Source organism: Cimex lectularius, unplaced genomic scaffold, assembly GCF_000648675.2.
Source record: "Cimex lectularius strain Harlan isolate CLEC.00 unplaced genomic scaffold, Clec_2.1 scaffold32, whole genome shotgun sequence".
In the NCBI taxonomy this organism is placed as follows: Eukaryota; Metazoa; Arthropoda; class Insecta; order Hemiptera; family Cimicidae; genus Cimex; species Cimex lectularius.
Genome location: NW_019392689.1, coordinates 931,278 through 950,234, shown reverse-complemented (window position 1 = coordinate 950,234; position 18,957 = coordinate 931,278). Strand labels below are relative to the sequence as shown.

General features: G+C 33.6%; 1 protein-coding gene across 2 annotated transcripts in view; it reads right to left on the bottom strand.

Annotated features, from left to right (window-relative positions):
• LOC106665086 (putative fatty acyl-CoA reductase CG5065) overlaps positions 1–18,704 on the bottom strand; it is a 46,056-nt gene extending 27,352 nt beyond the window's left edge. The window contains exon 1 of one of the 2 annotated variants that reach the window (XM_014391281.2): positions 18,607–18,704. The gene's annotated coding sequence lies outside the window, so the exon portion shown is untranslated. Of the gene's footprint in view, positions 1–4,730; positions 4,753–18,606 lie in introns of those variants that run through there. The other variant, XM_024225874.1, reaches the window with a different exon arrangement.
• Positions 18,705–18,957: the final 253 nt, after the last annotated feature.

Here is an 18,957-nt window from a genome sequence, read left to right as displayed (position 1 = left end):
TCGACATCGCTTTTAAAATTCAAGGAAACCATTCCAACTTTGTTTAATTTGGTTAAGCGTTTACAAATTTGGAATCAATAAAGGGAGCCTTTTAATTCTTTCCTAACTGGTAGTTATTCAGGTGGGGCCGTTTTATAGGCAATAAAACGTGCTTAATGGGTGCAATTAAAGGTGCAAACAAGTAGCGCGCGGTTGATATACTATTCAAACAACGCCACACCTTTAGCTGCCTTTGGAATGGAGACAAAAGGGGCGATAAAATCGTACGAGGTCTGGCTATCTTATTAGGTTTTGACGTGTCCTCCTAATTGAAATTGGAAGACCCCTCCCGAACTTGACACAGTTAGCCATGCTCAGATGGCAGATCAGCAGTTTTTCCTGCTGTTGCGACACGGCGCCGGTCTTACGACGTCTGTCGCAACCGTCTCGAAAACAATGGAATACGACATGGAAAAATAACATTATTTAAAAAAACATATTGGGTTGTCCGGAAAATAATGCAGGATTTTAAGTTTTCATTCAAAAAAATCTATATAAAATATTCTGTTTACGTTTACAGGATTACTCATTTGTATGAATGTCAACACTTATTAATCCTCTTCCAAATGATATTGTTTGTTTACCTCTGTAGCATTCCGCTACTTGGAAATAATTCAGTCATCCTTATAATGTCAAAGCGAGAATTTCGTACGATTTTCTTTTACGAGTTTAAACTCGGCCGAAGCGGAGCCCAAACGGCTAGAAACATTAACCAAGTCTGGGGCGAGGGTTGTGTTAATGAGTGCACTGTGCAAAGGTGGTTTAAAAAATTTCGGGAGGGAGATTTCAGCCTTGAAGATGAAGAAGGTCGTGGAAGGCCTTCCTCTCTTAATGATGATGTTCTGCGATCAGTGGTGGAAGAAAACCCCAAAACAACTGTTCGAGAACTTGCAGAGCAACTCAAAGTCAGTAAAACGACCGTCGCTGACCACCTCAAGGCGATTGGAAAAGTGAAAAAACTCGAAAATTGGGTTCCACACTCATTAAACGATCGCCAAAAAAATCAGCGCTTTGATGTTTGTGCATCACTTCTTTGTCGAAACAAAAATGACCCATTTCTGGCCAGAATTGTTACATGTGACGAAAAGTGGATTCTCTACGATAACACTAGACGTTCTGGACAGTGGCTCGACAAAGGAGAAGCTCCAATACATTTTCCAAAGCCCCCAACTCATCAAAAAAAGGTAATGGTTACGGTATGGTGGGCTTCATTTGGTTTAATACACTACAGCTTCTTAAATCCTGGCGAAACCATCAATGCTGAATCATACTGTAACCAAATTAATACCATGCATCAGAAATTGGCAGTAATGAAGCCCTCTTTGGTCAATCGGAAAGGGCCCATTTTGTTGCATGACAACGCTCGACCACATGTGTCACGTGTAACGTCACAAAAATTATTGGAGCTTGGCTATGAAACTTTGCCTCACCCACCCTACTCTCCGGACCTCTCGCCTACTGACTACCATTTTTTTAGACACCTGGACCACTACTTACAACACATAATATTCAAAAATCAAACGGAACTGGAAAATGCATTTATTGACTTTATCAATTCTAAAAATTCTGAATTCTACTCAGACGGAATTAATAAGTTACCAACACGTTGGGAGAAATGTATTGAGAGTATGGGAAATTATTTTGATTAAAGAACATTGCTTTAAAGTAACTAGTTTCTTTTTTTTTGTTTAATACCAAAATCCTGCATTATTTTCCGGACAACCCAATATATATATATTTTTTTCAAGGTCATTTAGATATTATTTACAGATCCCAGTCTTACCCCTAATGAAAATCAAACAAAGTTACGTCATAGGCGCGGGCTTTGTCGACTCAAAAGTAGAAAGGCGTTTGTTTGTTTCGTTAACACTTTCGGGTCTTCCTGTAAAAGGCAAACGTGGATTCAAAGCTTGGACACATTCTTTCAAGAGAGTAGGCCAAAGGCACTCTTTAAAATATTAATGAGTGCCACTTTTTCTGGCACTTCCTATTTACTCTCATGAACCTTTAAACGCGAATCGTTTCAGCTTTTATTCTTATTGCTTCTCTTATTGGAGTTATAGCAGTTCATATCATTCACAAACACGCCGGCGTTTATTTGAAACATCATTTAGTTTCTTCTGTACGAGTTCATAATATGTGTAACAATGATTAGAATTAGGCCACAACCAAAGTTCATTTAGCTCATGTTAATTAATTGGTAGAGACGTTTAGCAGTATCTATACCAATAGAATAGATGAATATATAAACAGAAAGGTTATAAGATATAAAAGGTTGAATGATTAGTTGAATCTATAGATAAATAGATATACTGATGCATGTAGTGTTGACTGGAGAAGTAAGTAGAAAAGAGCTTGATGAAAAGATAGGTAGTTGGCGGTTGTACGGTTGACCAGATAGTTAAATATTTAGATAACCATGGAAAAAAGATAGTAAGTGAATAGATTGACGATGAATGATAAAATTGATGGGTAGATAAAAAGATAAATTAAATCTAATTAAATTAGATAGCTTAGTAATTGGGCCGATATGTGGATAATTGGTAGATAAACCAATATATGGGATGTAAATAGATAAATATAAATAGTTTTAAACACGTCTAAAGTTGTTATAGATGTATAAAAATGCAAACAGTTGGATGGGTGGATAGGTCGACAGCTTAACAGGTACCACATGTGTCCTTTCAAGTATGGATAGATAGAACAGTATAGTGCCAATTAAAAATAATGTCACAATCAACTGATTCATTAAATTCATGATCGCTGACACTTTGACAGTTTTACAATCCGTTATTTCAGATATCATTTAAGTGTAAGAGAATTTGAATTGAACAATGAACATAAGCCCAGTGCATACAAATTGAGCAATAACGTCACGTCGGGCTAAAACGCGCGACGAGGTCATAAAGAGTAATTTAAAAAGTACTCGATGTTCTGTGTCTAGTAATATGGATTTCCGATCAAGTCCAAGTGAAAATAAATTGATAATTTAAATATGTTTCTTGTACACCAACGAACTCCTTTTATTTTTAACACACTTTAACAAAATATTTAGCCTTAACCTAAATCATTAAATCTTAAAAATAATTAACACTAATATTGTTTAAAATAAGTTCATGTTACTTTCCTTGTTAACCAAGTTCTGTCATTTCTATTTAAAAAAAAAATATTGGAGCGAGTAAAACAGCAAAGTCAAACAAGCCAAAAATACAAAAGATCTTGTCATCTACGAAATGTAAAAAATAAGCACAATTCTTATGTGTGAAATTAAAGTTTAAAATATATTTTCCACTTAATGACTCAGAGATCTTGTTCATGGTATATTTACGTAAGTAATATTGTACCATGATGTCAAATATTTGCATGGTCGGAGCATGCAATTTAGGACAAGAATTATTGGCTAGATTAAACCTCTATGTATAAAGAAGTGTACAAGTGAGTTTGTCGTTGTATTGTGTATGTAAATGTAAATATTTATTGTATATTTTATACATTTCAAGTGTGAGAGAGTGTTATCTTATGGCATAGATTATTCGAATAAATATCATTTTATTTGTACCAATTATGTGTTATGAAAAACTTTAATTTTGCATTTAAAGAAATTAAAAAAAGTCAAACAAACAAAAGTAATTTTTATCACGCCTCCAAAAATTATGGAGTTCCATAGCAATGATTCTAACCATCTCAACAGATTTTTACATAAAATTAATTTTTTAAAACAATTTGAAAGAGGATAATATTTGATTTCCAGAAAGATTTCAATTCTTCTCATAGTTCCAAATAAATTACAAAATTTTAATTTAAAATAAAAAAAGAATAAAACAAAGATGTCTAGTCATAAAGTATACGAGGGTCTTAATTTCTCGTTAAAACGGTCGTTCCGAATGTTTATTTGACCCATTTTTATTCCTCTTGCTTGTCATTAAGTTTGATGATTCGGTTTGTTTAAACAACAACAAATAGTAGGTAAAACAATCAGCACTGCAGCAAAATAAGAATGAAAATCATCTAGAAAAAGTAAATTTAAAATTAAAAACCTATCTAAAAGTATTCCTTGGTGCTTGTCAAGTAATCTCTTTAGCTACTGTAAATATAACTAATAATATTAAAAAACTCGATTTGATGACATTGATAAAAGGTGAATACAACTTTGATATGAACAGTTTAAAAAATGCCCAGTGTGTCTGTTTAGCATTTATTAACACATATAGCACGTTATTAACATGTGGGTTGGGTTTGATGGCTAATTGGGGTGGACTATCTTACTTAATAAAAACTTATTACATAAAATTTAGAATGAATTTAAAAACCTGAAAATAATGTACGTAAAATAATAATGGTTCAATATCGGTCTTTTTTAATAATCACAATCGTCCTCGGATCGATTTCCTACATTTTGAAACGATTCATTGAGCAATTTTCCCTCCTGTTGAGCAATTCGTTACTGATTTAATGTGTGAGCGATGCGACGTGTCGTCGAAGGAGAATACGAAAAGGAGGGTCGTGTTCTGTGCTTACCAAGTACTAAAAGCGAATTCTAATCGTGATTCACGGAATTCGCGGATAAGACCGTGCGAAAACCCAAAATCCAATGAGACTGGGCATTCATGTCAGATTATTGAAACGAAGATGTACAGACACATTTATACTAAAAAAATAAATAGAGAAAATATTGAAACAAAACTCGTCACCTGGTTTCTATTCAAAGTCTTGGTTTTCCCTTGGGCCTCGTTCGAAACTGTATCAAAACGAATTCGATTTCAGCACTTCACCTTCCATAAACAGCCGGTTGCATAATAATCAAGGAAATACAAAACAGTCTAAACAAATCTTGTATAACGGGGTTTTTGTGGACACAAAAGAAGGTTCTTACAAGCTGTTGAGAATAACCGTACGAGAAAAAAAAATCTTTCCATGAATGTGCTTACAAAAATATATGACTAACCTAATATATATATTACATTAATTAATAATATAATTAAATTAATTGTTTAATGGTAGCACATACACTCAAACACAAAATAATCGGTCACTCGTATTTTGTTGCTTATTTCAAACTATATGTATTTTTCAAAATATTTATTTTAATGTAAACCGCATTCAACGGGATCAGAAATTTATGCCTTTCAATAAAAAATATTTAATTATGATATTTGGAAAGAAAATTCACCAAAACACGGAAAATATTTTAGTGATTACAGTGACAGGCAAAAAATTGCGCCCACTTGTAATATAACTTGATTTGTATATATTTTTATATATTAATCAGAGTTTCACGTTTTTTAACGTTTAATAATTGAGTCTTTGTGTAAAAAAGTAAAAAAAAAAGAAAGAAAATTGCTAAGGAGAATGCGAAATTACAAAATAAACAAATAAATAAATAAAAATAAAAAAATAAAAAGACGGACAGATAAAACATGTTTTAGATTTTTAATTAACATTTCAGTTCGCGTATTTTCTCGCGTATGCCTTAATTACATGTCGAAGACGCCTCGGCATATTTTCTATCAGTCTGGAAATGTCTCTGTGCTGGAGATTAACCCATTCTTCACGAAAAGTCCTTTTAAGATTGTGGAGTGTATCAGGACATGCTCTTAGTCGTCTTTTGAGATTATCCCATAAATGTTCGATGGGGTTCAAGTCTGGAGACCGGGCTGGCCAGGCCAAGACCCTGGCTGTTAGGCTGCTGAAGTTACGCTTGTATGCGAGCGACATGTGGACGGGCATTATCGTGCATTGTCGTTGATTTAATCGAGGATAGGCAACGCGTGATGTTTCAATATTTCATCCTCACAGCGAGAGGCCGTCAAAGACCCTTCACGAACAACAACCAACTCAGTGCGACTCTCCATTGAAATTCACGCCCACACCATCACTAAGCTACGTTGAAAAGGTTGGCTCTGGGAAAAATTACACGCTTTGTATTTTTCATTTCACCTTCTCCACACTCTTTCACACCCATATGGAGATCGAAAAGCAAATCTACACTCATCTGTAAAAAGTACAGCAGACCAACCGTGCAAAGGCCAATGTTCTCGAGCAAATGGGAGCAGTGCAACTATTTGTGTTCTGGTCAATTCTGACTGATATAATGTTCTTCGAGCAGAGGGTTCAGCAATTTGGACACCTCGAATTTCCTGGAGCTGATGAATCGCTTGAACGCTATAATGGAGATTCCAGACCTTCCTCAATGAACCTTAGTGCAGTCAAAGATCCATTCTACATGACAATCAATGAAGGCATGGGCATTGATTCCACCCATACCATAACGGAGTGTCTTTGAAAAGGCTATGAAGGACATTTGAAGCAAAGTGTTCTCCACGGCTTCTCCACTCATGGTCCCGGTAATCCGATTGTCACAAACCAAACTGGCACTCATCTTTTAAGAAAACAGCCCCCCCCCCTTTGGTCAACTGTCCAAGCGAGATGGTGTTTTGCGAATGGTCGCCTTTATACTCGATGCCTCTCCAGTAGAAGAAAACCTGATGCGGAACGTCTAGAGGCTAGTCTATACTCACGAATTGATGTCTGTTTTAAAGCTCACCTTTACGTTACGGGAGTTGACTACCATCAATAAAATAATTGAATCTAGCTGTCATACATCGCGGTCAAATTCAATCAAGACTTCCTGTGGCCCTAAACGCTGTAGACTATCGTGTATGGTAGAGCGTGGCATATTCACGACTTAGGCGACTGGACGCTAAGTCCGTCATTGGCCAAAGCATCGGTACATGCGAGATCCTCTCGACTTAAAACCATGCTTTTAAGAAAAAAACAATTTGTTTACTAAAATTTATTGTTTCACCAAAGAAAACAATTTAAAAAACTAATTAACCACTCGACGAAGTTGGCTCCGGAAAGGATGAAATTGATCTAATTTTCTTTAGCTTTAATATAAAGAGTATAAAATAATTAGTAACACTACAATTTATTTGTTGTTTTATGTTTTAAGTAAACTATTAACCTTTATACCTAGTTAATGCGGATAATAAATCCAAGTGTCCGGTTTTTTTTTGTCTTTGGGTGTACATAACGCCGACATATAGAATAAATCAGTTCATAAGTCTGTATTAATAATTATGTTTTTGTATATATAGATTTCAAAAATTATGCAAGGGGGAACAGGTGAGAAGGTTTGATTTGAAAATATTCAAAACTTATGAAGGCAGATAGTGTTAAGAAAGAAAACCCTGATCCGGTGAAAACATTGGAAAAGACATCAGATATTGGGCATAGATATGGTGTTTCGTGTAATGTCAACACCAAACAATAGCTTGTAAAGCTGAACAGACAAAATCTGACTAACTAGTAGGCCTAATGATTTACGGAATCGGCAATTATCCTAGATCCTAGTCTAAATCGTGCGCTTTGATCAAATAATTAATATAAAAAAATGGATAATTTCCTTACGCGTCCGTGGGGAAAAATGCGGATATTCGATCATCCGTCCGTGTAAAACAGTGAAAGCCGAAATGAATCGCCGTTTCAAAGAATCGTACGAAATGTTTAGGTAGTGTACTCATAAATGTCCGGCCGGGATGTTATGAAATAAGATACTGATCACTGATCAGGCCTCATTCCAAAATAGGCCCTTGGGAATCATTCCATTACAATTTCTGAGGAGAGAAAGAGAAAACAACCCGTTTGCTAAAGTTATAAATGGTGGTCAGTTCGTCGTGTTAATATTTTTTCGGTAACAGTACATCTAAAGTGGAGTAGAATGCCGTAAACCTCATGATTTTATCTCAATCCGTTCAAAAGTTACGATTTTGTTAGTGTTTATTAAAAAAACACGTTTCTTTATATAAAGCCTGAATTTTCTCGACTCTAGGAGTAACGTAACTCTTTCCATCTTTTGGTTCCATATTTAGATTTAGCACCGAATTTTCTTTTAGATTAGTCCACTTACTACAGTCTACTATTACTTACAACTAAAATTGCTAGTCTTTTAGCATACTCATAAGGTTATTTTGTACAAACCAAGTGTAAGAGCGAGTGTTCTTATGTATATGTTACCATGTGTAGGCTAGGCGTAGGATTTATATTTTATACAATTCAAGCGTGAATGATTGTGTATTGACAAGTATTTAGTACACCCAACATGTCATAACATGGCGACTTGTGTGTTCCTTAATGTATATTTTACTTAAAAAACATAGAGTATTGTCTTGTGAATGTTATACCTATTAAATATTGATAATGTTTTGTATACAAATTTTCTTCTGTAATAAATTTCTCGTGCCTTATTTCGTTTCAATTTTATTCCTCCATTCCTCCATGTAATTTTTTAAAAGTAATGTTGTGGGGATTTGCACAAACACAATGATTCCAACGTTATGACGCAGATAAAAAATGATTTATAACATATCAGACGTATTTTTAAAGAGTTAAAAATTAACATTTTAACTGTAAAAATAAAATAAGCTCAGATGTACAAAGTCGATAAGGTCTGAGAACGGAGGACAGCCGCATCCCAACAGGGACGACAGTTGGATTTCATGTTAAACAAATACAAATAAAACTATTAGCATGTGGCGAAGGGTGCAGTGCCGGATGGGGAAAACACAGAGCAAATTCAACTTCCAAGAATTGTAAAGTTTATGATACGGACGTAACGATTAAGTTTTTTGACTAGTCTGTTTTGTAGGCTTGCAGGAGGTTAGCTAATTGTGCTCTTTTTAAGCAAATGCCTTATTATTATTACGCTTTATTTTTTTTTACGTTAGTGGAATTTAAGAAAAATTGAATCATAAGATGGGTCGTTGTTAAGAAGAAAAATACTAATGGCAGTGATCATTGCTCGTGACGTCAACTGTTGTAAATTTTATTAATTAATCATTTTACATGTTCCACTTGTCATTTTTTTAAACTTATGATGTTTAATAGATAAATAAAAATTACAATATTGCACTTTCAATCGCGATTCCTCCCGGCCGGATGCGAATAGAAAGGAAAAACTGATTTGAAATGCTATTTTTTTTACTCGTGTAATACAAAAATTTAAAATAAAACTCAATTCTTTTAATTGTGAATTTTCATTGGAAAAGAACACAAAAATTTGGTGCCAGTCTAAAAAAGAGTGGCACATGTGCATTTTTAGTCAAACTTTAAGTTTCAACTTTCAACAAGGATCTACGACCAATAACGAAAATGGGTAGAAAAAAACAACACGACGCAAAACGACGACATGTCTACCTATGATTATGCATGTGGATTTGGAATTTCGAGGATATGGCAATCCCAATTCCAAATTCAATGAATTAGTTCTATATGAGGCCAGTACGGTGCCAAATACAAACAAAAACTGTTATTGTATGAAAAAATCCTAGAAGAAACAAGAAAATCAAAGTTTACAGCGCATGTAAGACATAACGAATGGAAGAAACGAAACGTCAGTCGTAACTATTCCGACTCGAAAACATGTGAGTCCAAGTTACGAGGAGTAAAATGCTTCAATTGTTACAAGTTCTCCCGTGTCATAAAAAAAAGACCATGTAAAACATGGTATATGCACCCCCTCTGTGAATTTGGCATTTGTACCCACATCTGCACAAAGCGCCTAGGCTCCCGGGTTCATGAAAATACGCTTGAAACACCCAAGATATCTAAATGTACTCTGGGTCCGATCTAAATTTAATGACGCGTCGTTTTTATGTAAAATTAAAAGGATTTTATCTTGGTTTTGCCATAAATATAATGGGATTGGTTCAAAAGAGTTCTCCACCCTTGGAAATTTCACGAGCCCGATAACCATCAACAGGGAAAATTACGATGTGAATTTTCATTTTATTCACGATGAACTCATATGAAACTATGACGTACTTTTGTAAAGGAATTCGCTGAAAACACACAAGGAAATTCAAGGCAACCGTATATCCAAATAGGTTTGAGTAAGTATTTCCAAATTTAAACTATTTTTTCCAATGCAACAATTTTTTAGCACATCCTGTAAATTTGCGCTAGTGCAATGGAGGTACGCTCTCCAAATAAATATGTATATTAAAAAATTATTAATCTAGAGGATATACAAGAATGAACTTGAGAGGAGAGGATTGAGACAGATTGAGCTAAACAATAGAAATAAAAAAGGAAAGATTGAGCTAAATAGATAAAAACATACGTAGATAATGAGAGATAGAGATATGCGTGGACATCAATTTTATTCGATTGTGGTGTGTGTGTGTGTGTGTGTGTGTGTGTGTGTGTGTGTGTGTGTGTGTGTGTGTGTGTGTGTGTGTGAGTGAGAATTGATAGTTAATCATGGTGAAGGTAGGGGTAATCTATTGTCAGCAATTGCATCTTGAGAGAAAAAACTTAGTTTTCAATTGTTTTTCTTTTAAAGGTTGCTCTTTTTAAGGATCTTGAAGGTTAATTTTTTTGTTAAGAACTACAACAACCGGTTTTCTTTTTTTATAAGATGAACACTGCCAGGCAAAAAATTCCACCCAACTAATTTTTTTTCATTTTCTCGATAAAAGAAAATTCTGCCCTTAATTTGTCTCATTGTTTTTATGAATACATATTTGTTTATGCTATGTTTTAAATTGGGAATATCAATTAGACGTAAACACACTTAATCCTTATTCCAAAATAAGGATAAAGTATTTTTCAAGGTTTAATTTTTACGAAATTGCAAATGTTTATTCAGTCTCATTTGAATTATGAAGCAATAAACTGTTTAGTTTTCATCTTTGTTTTGTTAATTTCAATTTTTAAACATACAAATGCCACTAAGTGCTGAGGATGTTGCGCGTGGTGTGGCACTTATTGATGTTGGACGTTCCATCAGGTTCATCGGCTATTTCCATCGGAGTTCACTACGAAACACATCGAGATGCCGGTAGACGTTTTCGAGAAACTGGGTCCTACCTGGACCCCCTAGGGTAACAGAACCACAGAATGACCGTTTTATGACTTTAAGAATTTTGCGAAACCGTTACTCGTTGAAGCGATTCATTAGCTCCAGGAAGTTCCGAGGTGTCCAAATTTCTGAACGCACTGCTCGACGAAGATTAAATCATCATGGACTGATGGTTTTTCGCCCCGTCTAGGGTCTAGAACTAGCATTGACCAGAACACACAGACTTACACGGCTCCCATTTGCTCGAGAACCATTGCCATTGGTCTTTGGTCGACTGTCTGTTGTACTTCTTACAGATGAGTGTAGATCTGCTCTCCCTACGATCTCCATATGGGTGTGAAAGAGTGTGGAGAAGGTGAAATGAAAGGTACGAATCCTGTAATTTTTCCCAGAGGCCGACCTTTTCAACGTAGCTCAGTGATGGTGTGAGCGTGAATTTCAATGAAGGAATTTCAAAGCTACTCGCTATGAGGATGAAATTTTGGAACATCACGCTTGCATATCCTCCATGAAATGAGCGACAATCCTATTCTAATGCACGATAATGTCCACATGTCGCTCGCATAGTACAAACGTAACTTCAACAGCATAACATCAAGGCCTTAGCCATGTCAGCCCGTTCTACAGACTTGAATCCCATACAATATTTATGGGATAACCTCAAAAGACGAATAAGTGCACTCCATCACTTCCTGATACACTCCGCGATCTTGAAAGGACTCTTCGTGAAGAATGGGCTAACCCCCAGCAAAGAGACATTTCCAGACCGGTAGAAAGGATGCCGAGGCGTCTTCAAGATGTAATTAAGGCAAGAGGAGGAAATACGCGATATTGAAATTTTAATTAAAAATCTAAAACAGCATTAAAACAAATTTTTCTTGTCCGTCTTTTTGTAATTTTTAAAATTTTTCATTTTCCTTAGCAATTTACTTTTTTTTACTTTTTTAGGCAAAGACTCAATTATTAAGCGTTAAAAACCGTGAAACTTTTATTAATATATAAAAATCAAGTTATTACAAGGAGGAATTTATTACCTGTCAGTGTATATATTTCGGAATTAGCCTTGTTTCCTCTTCAGTATACAGAATCTTTCACATATTACAGGTACGCCTTTTATTGGCAGGAAATTGGCTGAAAACCGGTTGTAACGCTTCTAAACAAATAGAATTAACCTTCAAGATCTAAAAAAAACCGTTAACTCAGCCAAAATATAATTAAAATTAAATCATCCGAAAATACGATTAAATGAAATTATCACGAATATTTAAAAATTCTAAGCTGGACTAATGTTGTCTATTAAATACGTCCACGCCGCCCAAATTACTTTAATTTAATGTCACTATTAATGTTGATTATTCAGAAAATTTGTTTAAAATAAATAAAAGCAGTAATGGGAATTTGTTACAATTAACTAGGAATTAATATTTATAATCAACAATTCTAATTATAAGTTGTAGTCGATAATAACACATTCACATTTTGTATTATGATTATATATTATTAAATATGAATGTATATATAGGCATATTTTCTGAAACCTACATCACACCCGACCGCATCTCACGATATCTGAATAATTAAGGCATACATTTAATATCTAGAATGTACACGCTCACACGAGAGAGAGGGAGAGAGAGAGAGAGAGAGAGAGAGAGAGAGAGAGAGAGAGAGAGAGAGAGAAATGGTTAGTGAGTAATTGCGAATGAAACAAACCTAGCTATATATAGTGAGTGAGAGAGAGGGGTATAAAATCGATCGATGAATTGAATAGATTGATAAATAAATAGATAGATATTACGTATACCTATATTGTTGTTGTATATTAGAATGAAATTACTCACTAGAATATCTTTATATATAATTGTGAACAGCAAAATCAAAATTACAGCACAACCGCTCCATGGGGTTTCCTTCTTGATGATTGAACTAAACCCCTGAACTAAAATTCATCCGGAAAATAATCAAGGGTATGAATTATAAATCGTGAGAATGATAAATAAGTAATTAAAAATGTGGAGGGGGCTTTCGACGGAATTCAAACTTTCATGTTGGCTTTTGTGTACGTCTCTGCACCTAGGAATTACAGTTACAATACTTTTTTTGTATTACATTTGAATTTGTACAACCAGTACAAAAAACATTACTTTTCATTACTAATATGGAAGGTGTTGTACATATTGTTCTCCCAGAACCACAAATCAGTTTGGAATTAAAGGAACTACATTTTAATTGTTCAAATTTTATGAACAATATACGGAAGTGGAACAGCATAGTGACATTTGCCTCTTTTTATGCCACAATATAAGAAATTGCAGGAGTTGAACTGTACTAATATGCCAAGTTAGGGTGAAGTTCCGTCATACGGTCAATTATATTTTCTCTCCTCCAAAGCTGTGGAACGAATCCGAAAACGGAAAAAATAAGAAAATGAAAAATGCAAAGTCGTTGTCGCTTCGTATACGATTTATGTTGAATAAGAACTCCAAACTCGAGCACTTAGGTTCGATAGAAGTTGCAGTAGGTGCACTGCAATGAAAAACTTTTGAGGACAGATTAATATTAGATTTGTTGCCACGTAAGGATGAAATTCCGTTATACGGTGAATTTTATTTTATAGACTTCTCTAAAGATGTAGACGTGCGTTCAAGACGCCCAGTAAAGGAAAAACTAGACAGCCCAGTTTTGGCAGCCCTTTGTGGCATTTTGGCTAAAAACCCTTATGCCGCACCACACAGGACAGCTGAAACAATGCAAGACGAAAGTATAACGAAGTTGTACCGATATTTAATAAATATACAACAGAAGAAATAGCAGGAGTTTTCCATTCTTCAGATAGAGAACCGCGCAGGTCATCGATACATCGTTGTGCACTATCGTCGCAGTGGTCCAAAGTTAATTTATGTTTTATGCCCTAATTGTGATCTTGTGTCGTACCCTCTTATTCATGCCTGTGGTGAGCCAGAAAAAGCCTTAACGTAATGAGAAAACAAAACTGTCCTGAACGACTAACAAATGTTACAATTTGTTTGCTATCAACTTGTTATTCGTAATCCGTTTTCCCACAGGGCAAAAATAAAAACAGATTTGTGTATACATTACGAACGAGTTTCGGGAAATTTACTTTTTGAGATGCTAGCCCATACGTTCTGAAATGTATGTTATAATATTAACTTAATCATGATATTGTAGCCGAATTTTAAAAAGAATACTTTTTCGAGAAAACTTATTGATATATTAAAAGACGATTGACTCACTCGTCTGCGCGTATTACATATTATAACACGTATCAGACACATGCTTAATTCTCAGTTAAAACAAAAGTCAATTTTTACATAAATATATTTGACAAACGATATATGATAAAATGGTCAATTTTCTAGGCCGATTAAAAGGAGAACGTCAACCGTTTTCGGAAGACTACAACATTTGAAGGCTTTCATCAGACACGTTTTTTTTCTGAATGAAAGTAGTCAATCCCTTCTCCCCCTCCCTTTTAGATAAGTTTTGCTTTTCCAATTCGAAAATTTCTTCTGTCACTGGATATTTCCTGATCTGGTGGAAAATTGGACGGTTTTTGACCCTGTGCGGTCGGATACAACACGGGTCCCGTCGGACCAGTAGACCTTATCTTTAACCGAAACCGGCCAAGACGGTGAAGTGCACTCTTAAGTTACATAACGCAAATGACCAGTTACTGTAATACATACTATGCTTTACAGGATGCTTTTTCGAAAATATAAAAAAAATTGGTGTACCTCAACATCCTTTAATATGAATAATCGAAAGGTAAACATTTTCACTCCTACATTTTAATTATTGCACGTCTTAAGTTTATGTAAATGTGGTCAAAACGTTCATAAACTCTCAAAATAGTTGATATGTTTTTATAAATGTTTATTAAATAAATTATTTCTATACTATCCATACTACCAAGAAAAAAAGAGGTATTTTTCGTTCCAAGATGTATTGTCATCAAGTTTACAAAATGGTCATTAGAAAGAAAAAATAATTAAACACTTATGACAGGAAAAATAAGATAAAAATCGTATAAATAGCAAAATAATATAACAATTCATGGCTATTCTATACTAACATACATTAACGTCTGAATTCACTTAAATTTTGGAAAAATTTAGGTCATTGAGAAACATTTAGTCAGTAATAACAATTAGGCAACCGGCAGTAGTGCGTACACATTTCCTTTGCGTATATTTAACAATATTAATTAGCCTGGTTTAATAATCTTTCATATTCCTATAAATGGAAATTTACCAACGGATATGATGCCTTTCGTAAATAAAAGGTGTTACAATAATTAATTATTAAAAATGATTGTCAATGCTTAGATGAAAAATTGAGAAAATTTAAACTATTAATTAATATATTATAATGTAATAATACCGAACGAAAAGTTAAAATTATAAAATATTTTTGACGATGCGTGCATTTATTATCTATTTTCATTCTTTTAAATCATGGGAGTTTACAATAAAAATTTATATCATGCTGACTATTGTTCGTATTGCTATAAAACTAGTGAGGCATAGTAATAATAATTAAATGTATTTCTTTTTAAATTGGCTTCGATTATGTTTAGATCACAGTGTATATTATATAGATGTAGAATACGTAGAAAAAAATGTTTTTGTCTAAACTGTAAATTTTGTTATGTTCAAAGGCGGAATGCTATGTGCATATTACAAAACAAAAAATCTAATGATGAATTTTACTTTAGCTATAACTAAATCGTTTATTAGCTTGTAAATTTTTAATTATAAAAATGAAGTATGTATGAGTTAATTGTTATTAACTATTAACTGTAATTTTATTGTTATTATACAATATATCGATAACTAAATGTTTACAAATTTGTTATTAATTAATTATTCAACAGACACTGGGTTACTAATTGGGTATGTCTACACTCATGGGTTTTGGAGTTACCCAAACGTGTTTCGGATTTACGACATCTTCAGTGAAGAACTGTTTATAACTAGTTATAACCCAGGGCAGGTTCAACATGCGTTCACCTACTCGCAGACCGTCACCCACTATTAACAAATTAATTTTTTAAACTGTTATAATAAAAGATTACATAACAAATATACTTAAGTTAAGAATTATCAGCAGTAACCGTTAAGCTATTTTGTTTTAGGAATTCAAAATTGCTCATTATTGATTGTCTATTTTTCCCAGCTTCCCCATTTTATAATTTAAACATTTAAGAAAAGTTTAAAGAAAATTCAAAATGATATTATTATCATTATATATACACTAATTAATAAAGCCCTATAAAAGATTGACACAGTTTAAGGTTTATTGTGTAATTTTCATTAGCGATGATTTTATTAACAATTTACATGTAAGATAATGTCATTATCAATTAGACTTGATTTTATTATTTATTTATATTCTTGTTTTTAATATGTCAAATATGATTATGCGATTAGCAGTTGATAACAATATGTATTACTTCATAAAAAAAAGTACTAAGCTTGATGAATTTATTTTTAAAAGTTGAAACAAGATGTTTTTATAACGTTAATATTTTGAACGCGTAAAAAGAGAATTTCTGTATTGAATTTAGTGTTTGGAGTAAAAATAAATTTGTTTACATAGCTTTACATTTTCCTTGTTGTGTCCTTTCCGTACTTTTCGTTTTTGCTACATATTTTAAGTATTTTTTTCTATTTTAATATATTTTATTGCACGTACTAAAAAGTCCATTGAGTCGGATACTTGTTAATTGTTTTTATAAGCTTGTGAAAACCGATGTTGCCTGCGAATTGGATAATCCATTAAAAAAAAAATTATCAAGCTTTTATAAGGAAGGCCCTAATTGTCCAGGTTGTTTTGGACAATATTGGCATTTTTTATTTTTGTTTGGATGTTTGTCGTTATTTTATTTTTTTTCTAGTCATTCCATAATGCTGGTTTTTGAGTAAACACATGAGTGATTTTTCCTCTCGTAAAACTAGGCGACCTCAGATGCTTTTCGGTTTTTCAAGGGATGTATGAGGGCATCTGAGGTTGGACCGTTCGGGTTTTAACCAGCAATCACCCAGGCCGAAAGTATAATTATGCATATTAGGTCATCTTTACTTTCACTCCTTCCGCCTTCGTTTTTTGTCTTTTTATTTCGTTCCGGTTGGAATAACCGACCGATGGACCCAAGACGATGGAGAAATGGTGGTGGAGACCATGTTAGATAATCAGAATTATTACCATCCGAGGGTTCAAGGCCGGCTCAGATTTTTAAAGAACGTAAATCCTTTTTTTTCTACCTTGTTCGACAGAGGAAGAAATAGTTTTATGCTACAACGAGTTCGGAATACCAAATCAGATTTGGTACATTTGGGGCTTTTAATCGATGAAAAACTTTCCTCTCGCCATGACGGTCGGACTGTGTCAAAGCTTTTTTTTCCTATCACGACCAAAACATACATTTTGGAAACTCTTGTCTATTTATAAATCTACAGAATCTATGAAATAACGAAAAAATAAAATATATTAAAACCAGTGTTCTTTTAATGGAAAACAATTGAGATTTTGTCCAAAAACAATGTTTACCTAACGTCCAACTTTGGGTTTTTATATGAAAAACTAAATATTGCATAATAAACAAAGATCTGACACAATATCAAAAAATAGTCAATGTTTTATGTAAGAGATTTTTTAAGTTTATTGATTTGATTAAGATAATCGTTGTTTTTATTACTCCAATTAATTTCTTGAGGCATTTATTATTCTATATGTCATCAGAGAGCCATACCGTTTACTTTATTATCAAATTGTGTGATGTAATTTTTTTAAAATATTTACTCTAGGGAAATCCATCTCACAACACGATTCTTTTGACTTTAATATTTCGTGGAAAAAATTAAAAATTGTGAAATTCTTTCGATTTGGAACTGTTTATAAAAACACGCAGACTGCATTAAATCATGATAAAAAAATTTCAAGTCGAAAGAGGACTTCGTTTGAGATTATACACATTATATACCCACCTGCAAGACATATTATCAACAACTTTCAGTAGCTAATTGTTCAAGAAAATTTCAAAAATCATCATCATCAAATTGAAAAATCTAAAAGAGAACTATAATAGAGGAAGCATAATTACACTACAACAGACATACCCTCAGCAAAAGATTTCGGTCAGACTGACGAATTAACATTGATTATATTATGTAAAAGGGAGTACTTTACATAATTTTATACACCGTGATGGTTTTACGTATAAATAAACGGTCCATTAATTGCCATTTTCTGATCAAGCTGCAACCCTTAGGTCATTTAGATCTTGATATATATTAAATATATTATTCAGAAAAGGTTTTGAATAAATATCTTTACTTGGTGAGAAATTTCATGATTATAGTATATGAATCTGTTATTTTTTCTTTTTTGGTAGCCTACTAATTGCAATATTATACATTTCCTTCTTCAAACTCTGGTAGATCAGTAATGTATTATTATTATGTTTTAATGAACTAATCATGCTTTGGATTGATAAGTTTTGTGATAATGTACATTTATATTGTGGGTAGTATATGTTAAGTTGGTTAGTGAAAATATAAACAAATTACCACCACCAGCAGACGATTTTGCCTACACAGTGGACGCACGATCGATCCTAAATTATTTAATAGGCGTATATATTTTTCTGTTTAAAATCCAATGTCGAATATTGCATCACTCCGTACCTGGTGAAGTTTTTTTGAGTACTGCAGCAACACCCACGGCCAGAATTGAAGAACTGTTCCTCTAATCGGTAAGCGTTCAAGATAGATGCCTGCAGAGTGGGGCCGTTCTTTCTATAGCCTCCCTTCCTCGTCCGAACCCCTTCTCCTTTTGGATTTTCAGGCTCCCCTTTTAGAAAATTTGGACACACCACCTGAAATGCCGGGAAATCGTTTTTCATTGAAGCCAGATCGACGGGCTTCAGCAATCAAACAGCTTCAATTAATCTGAATCTAAAACATATACTAAAATACTTAATTATAAAATTAAACTAATGCTAAAACGTATTGATTTTTTTTAGAAATAACAAAATT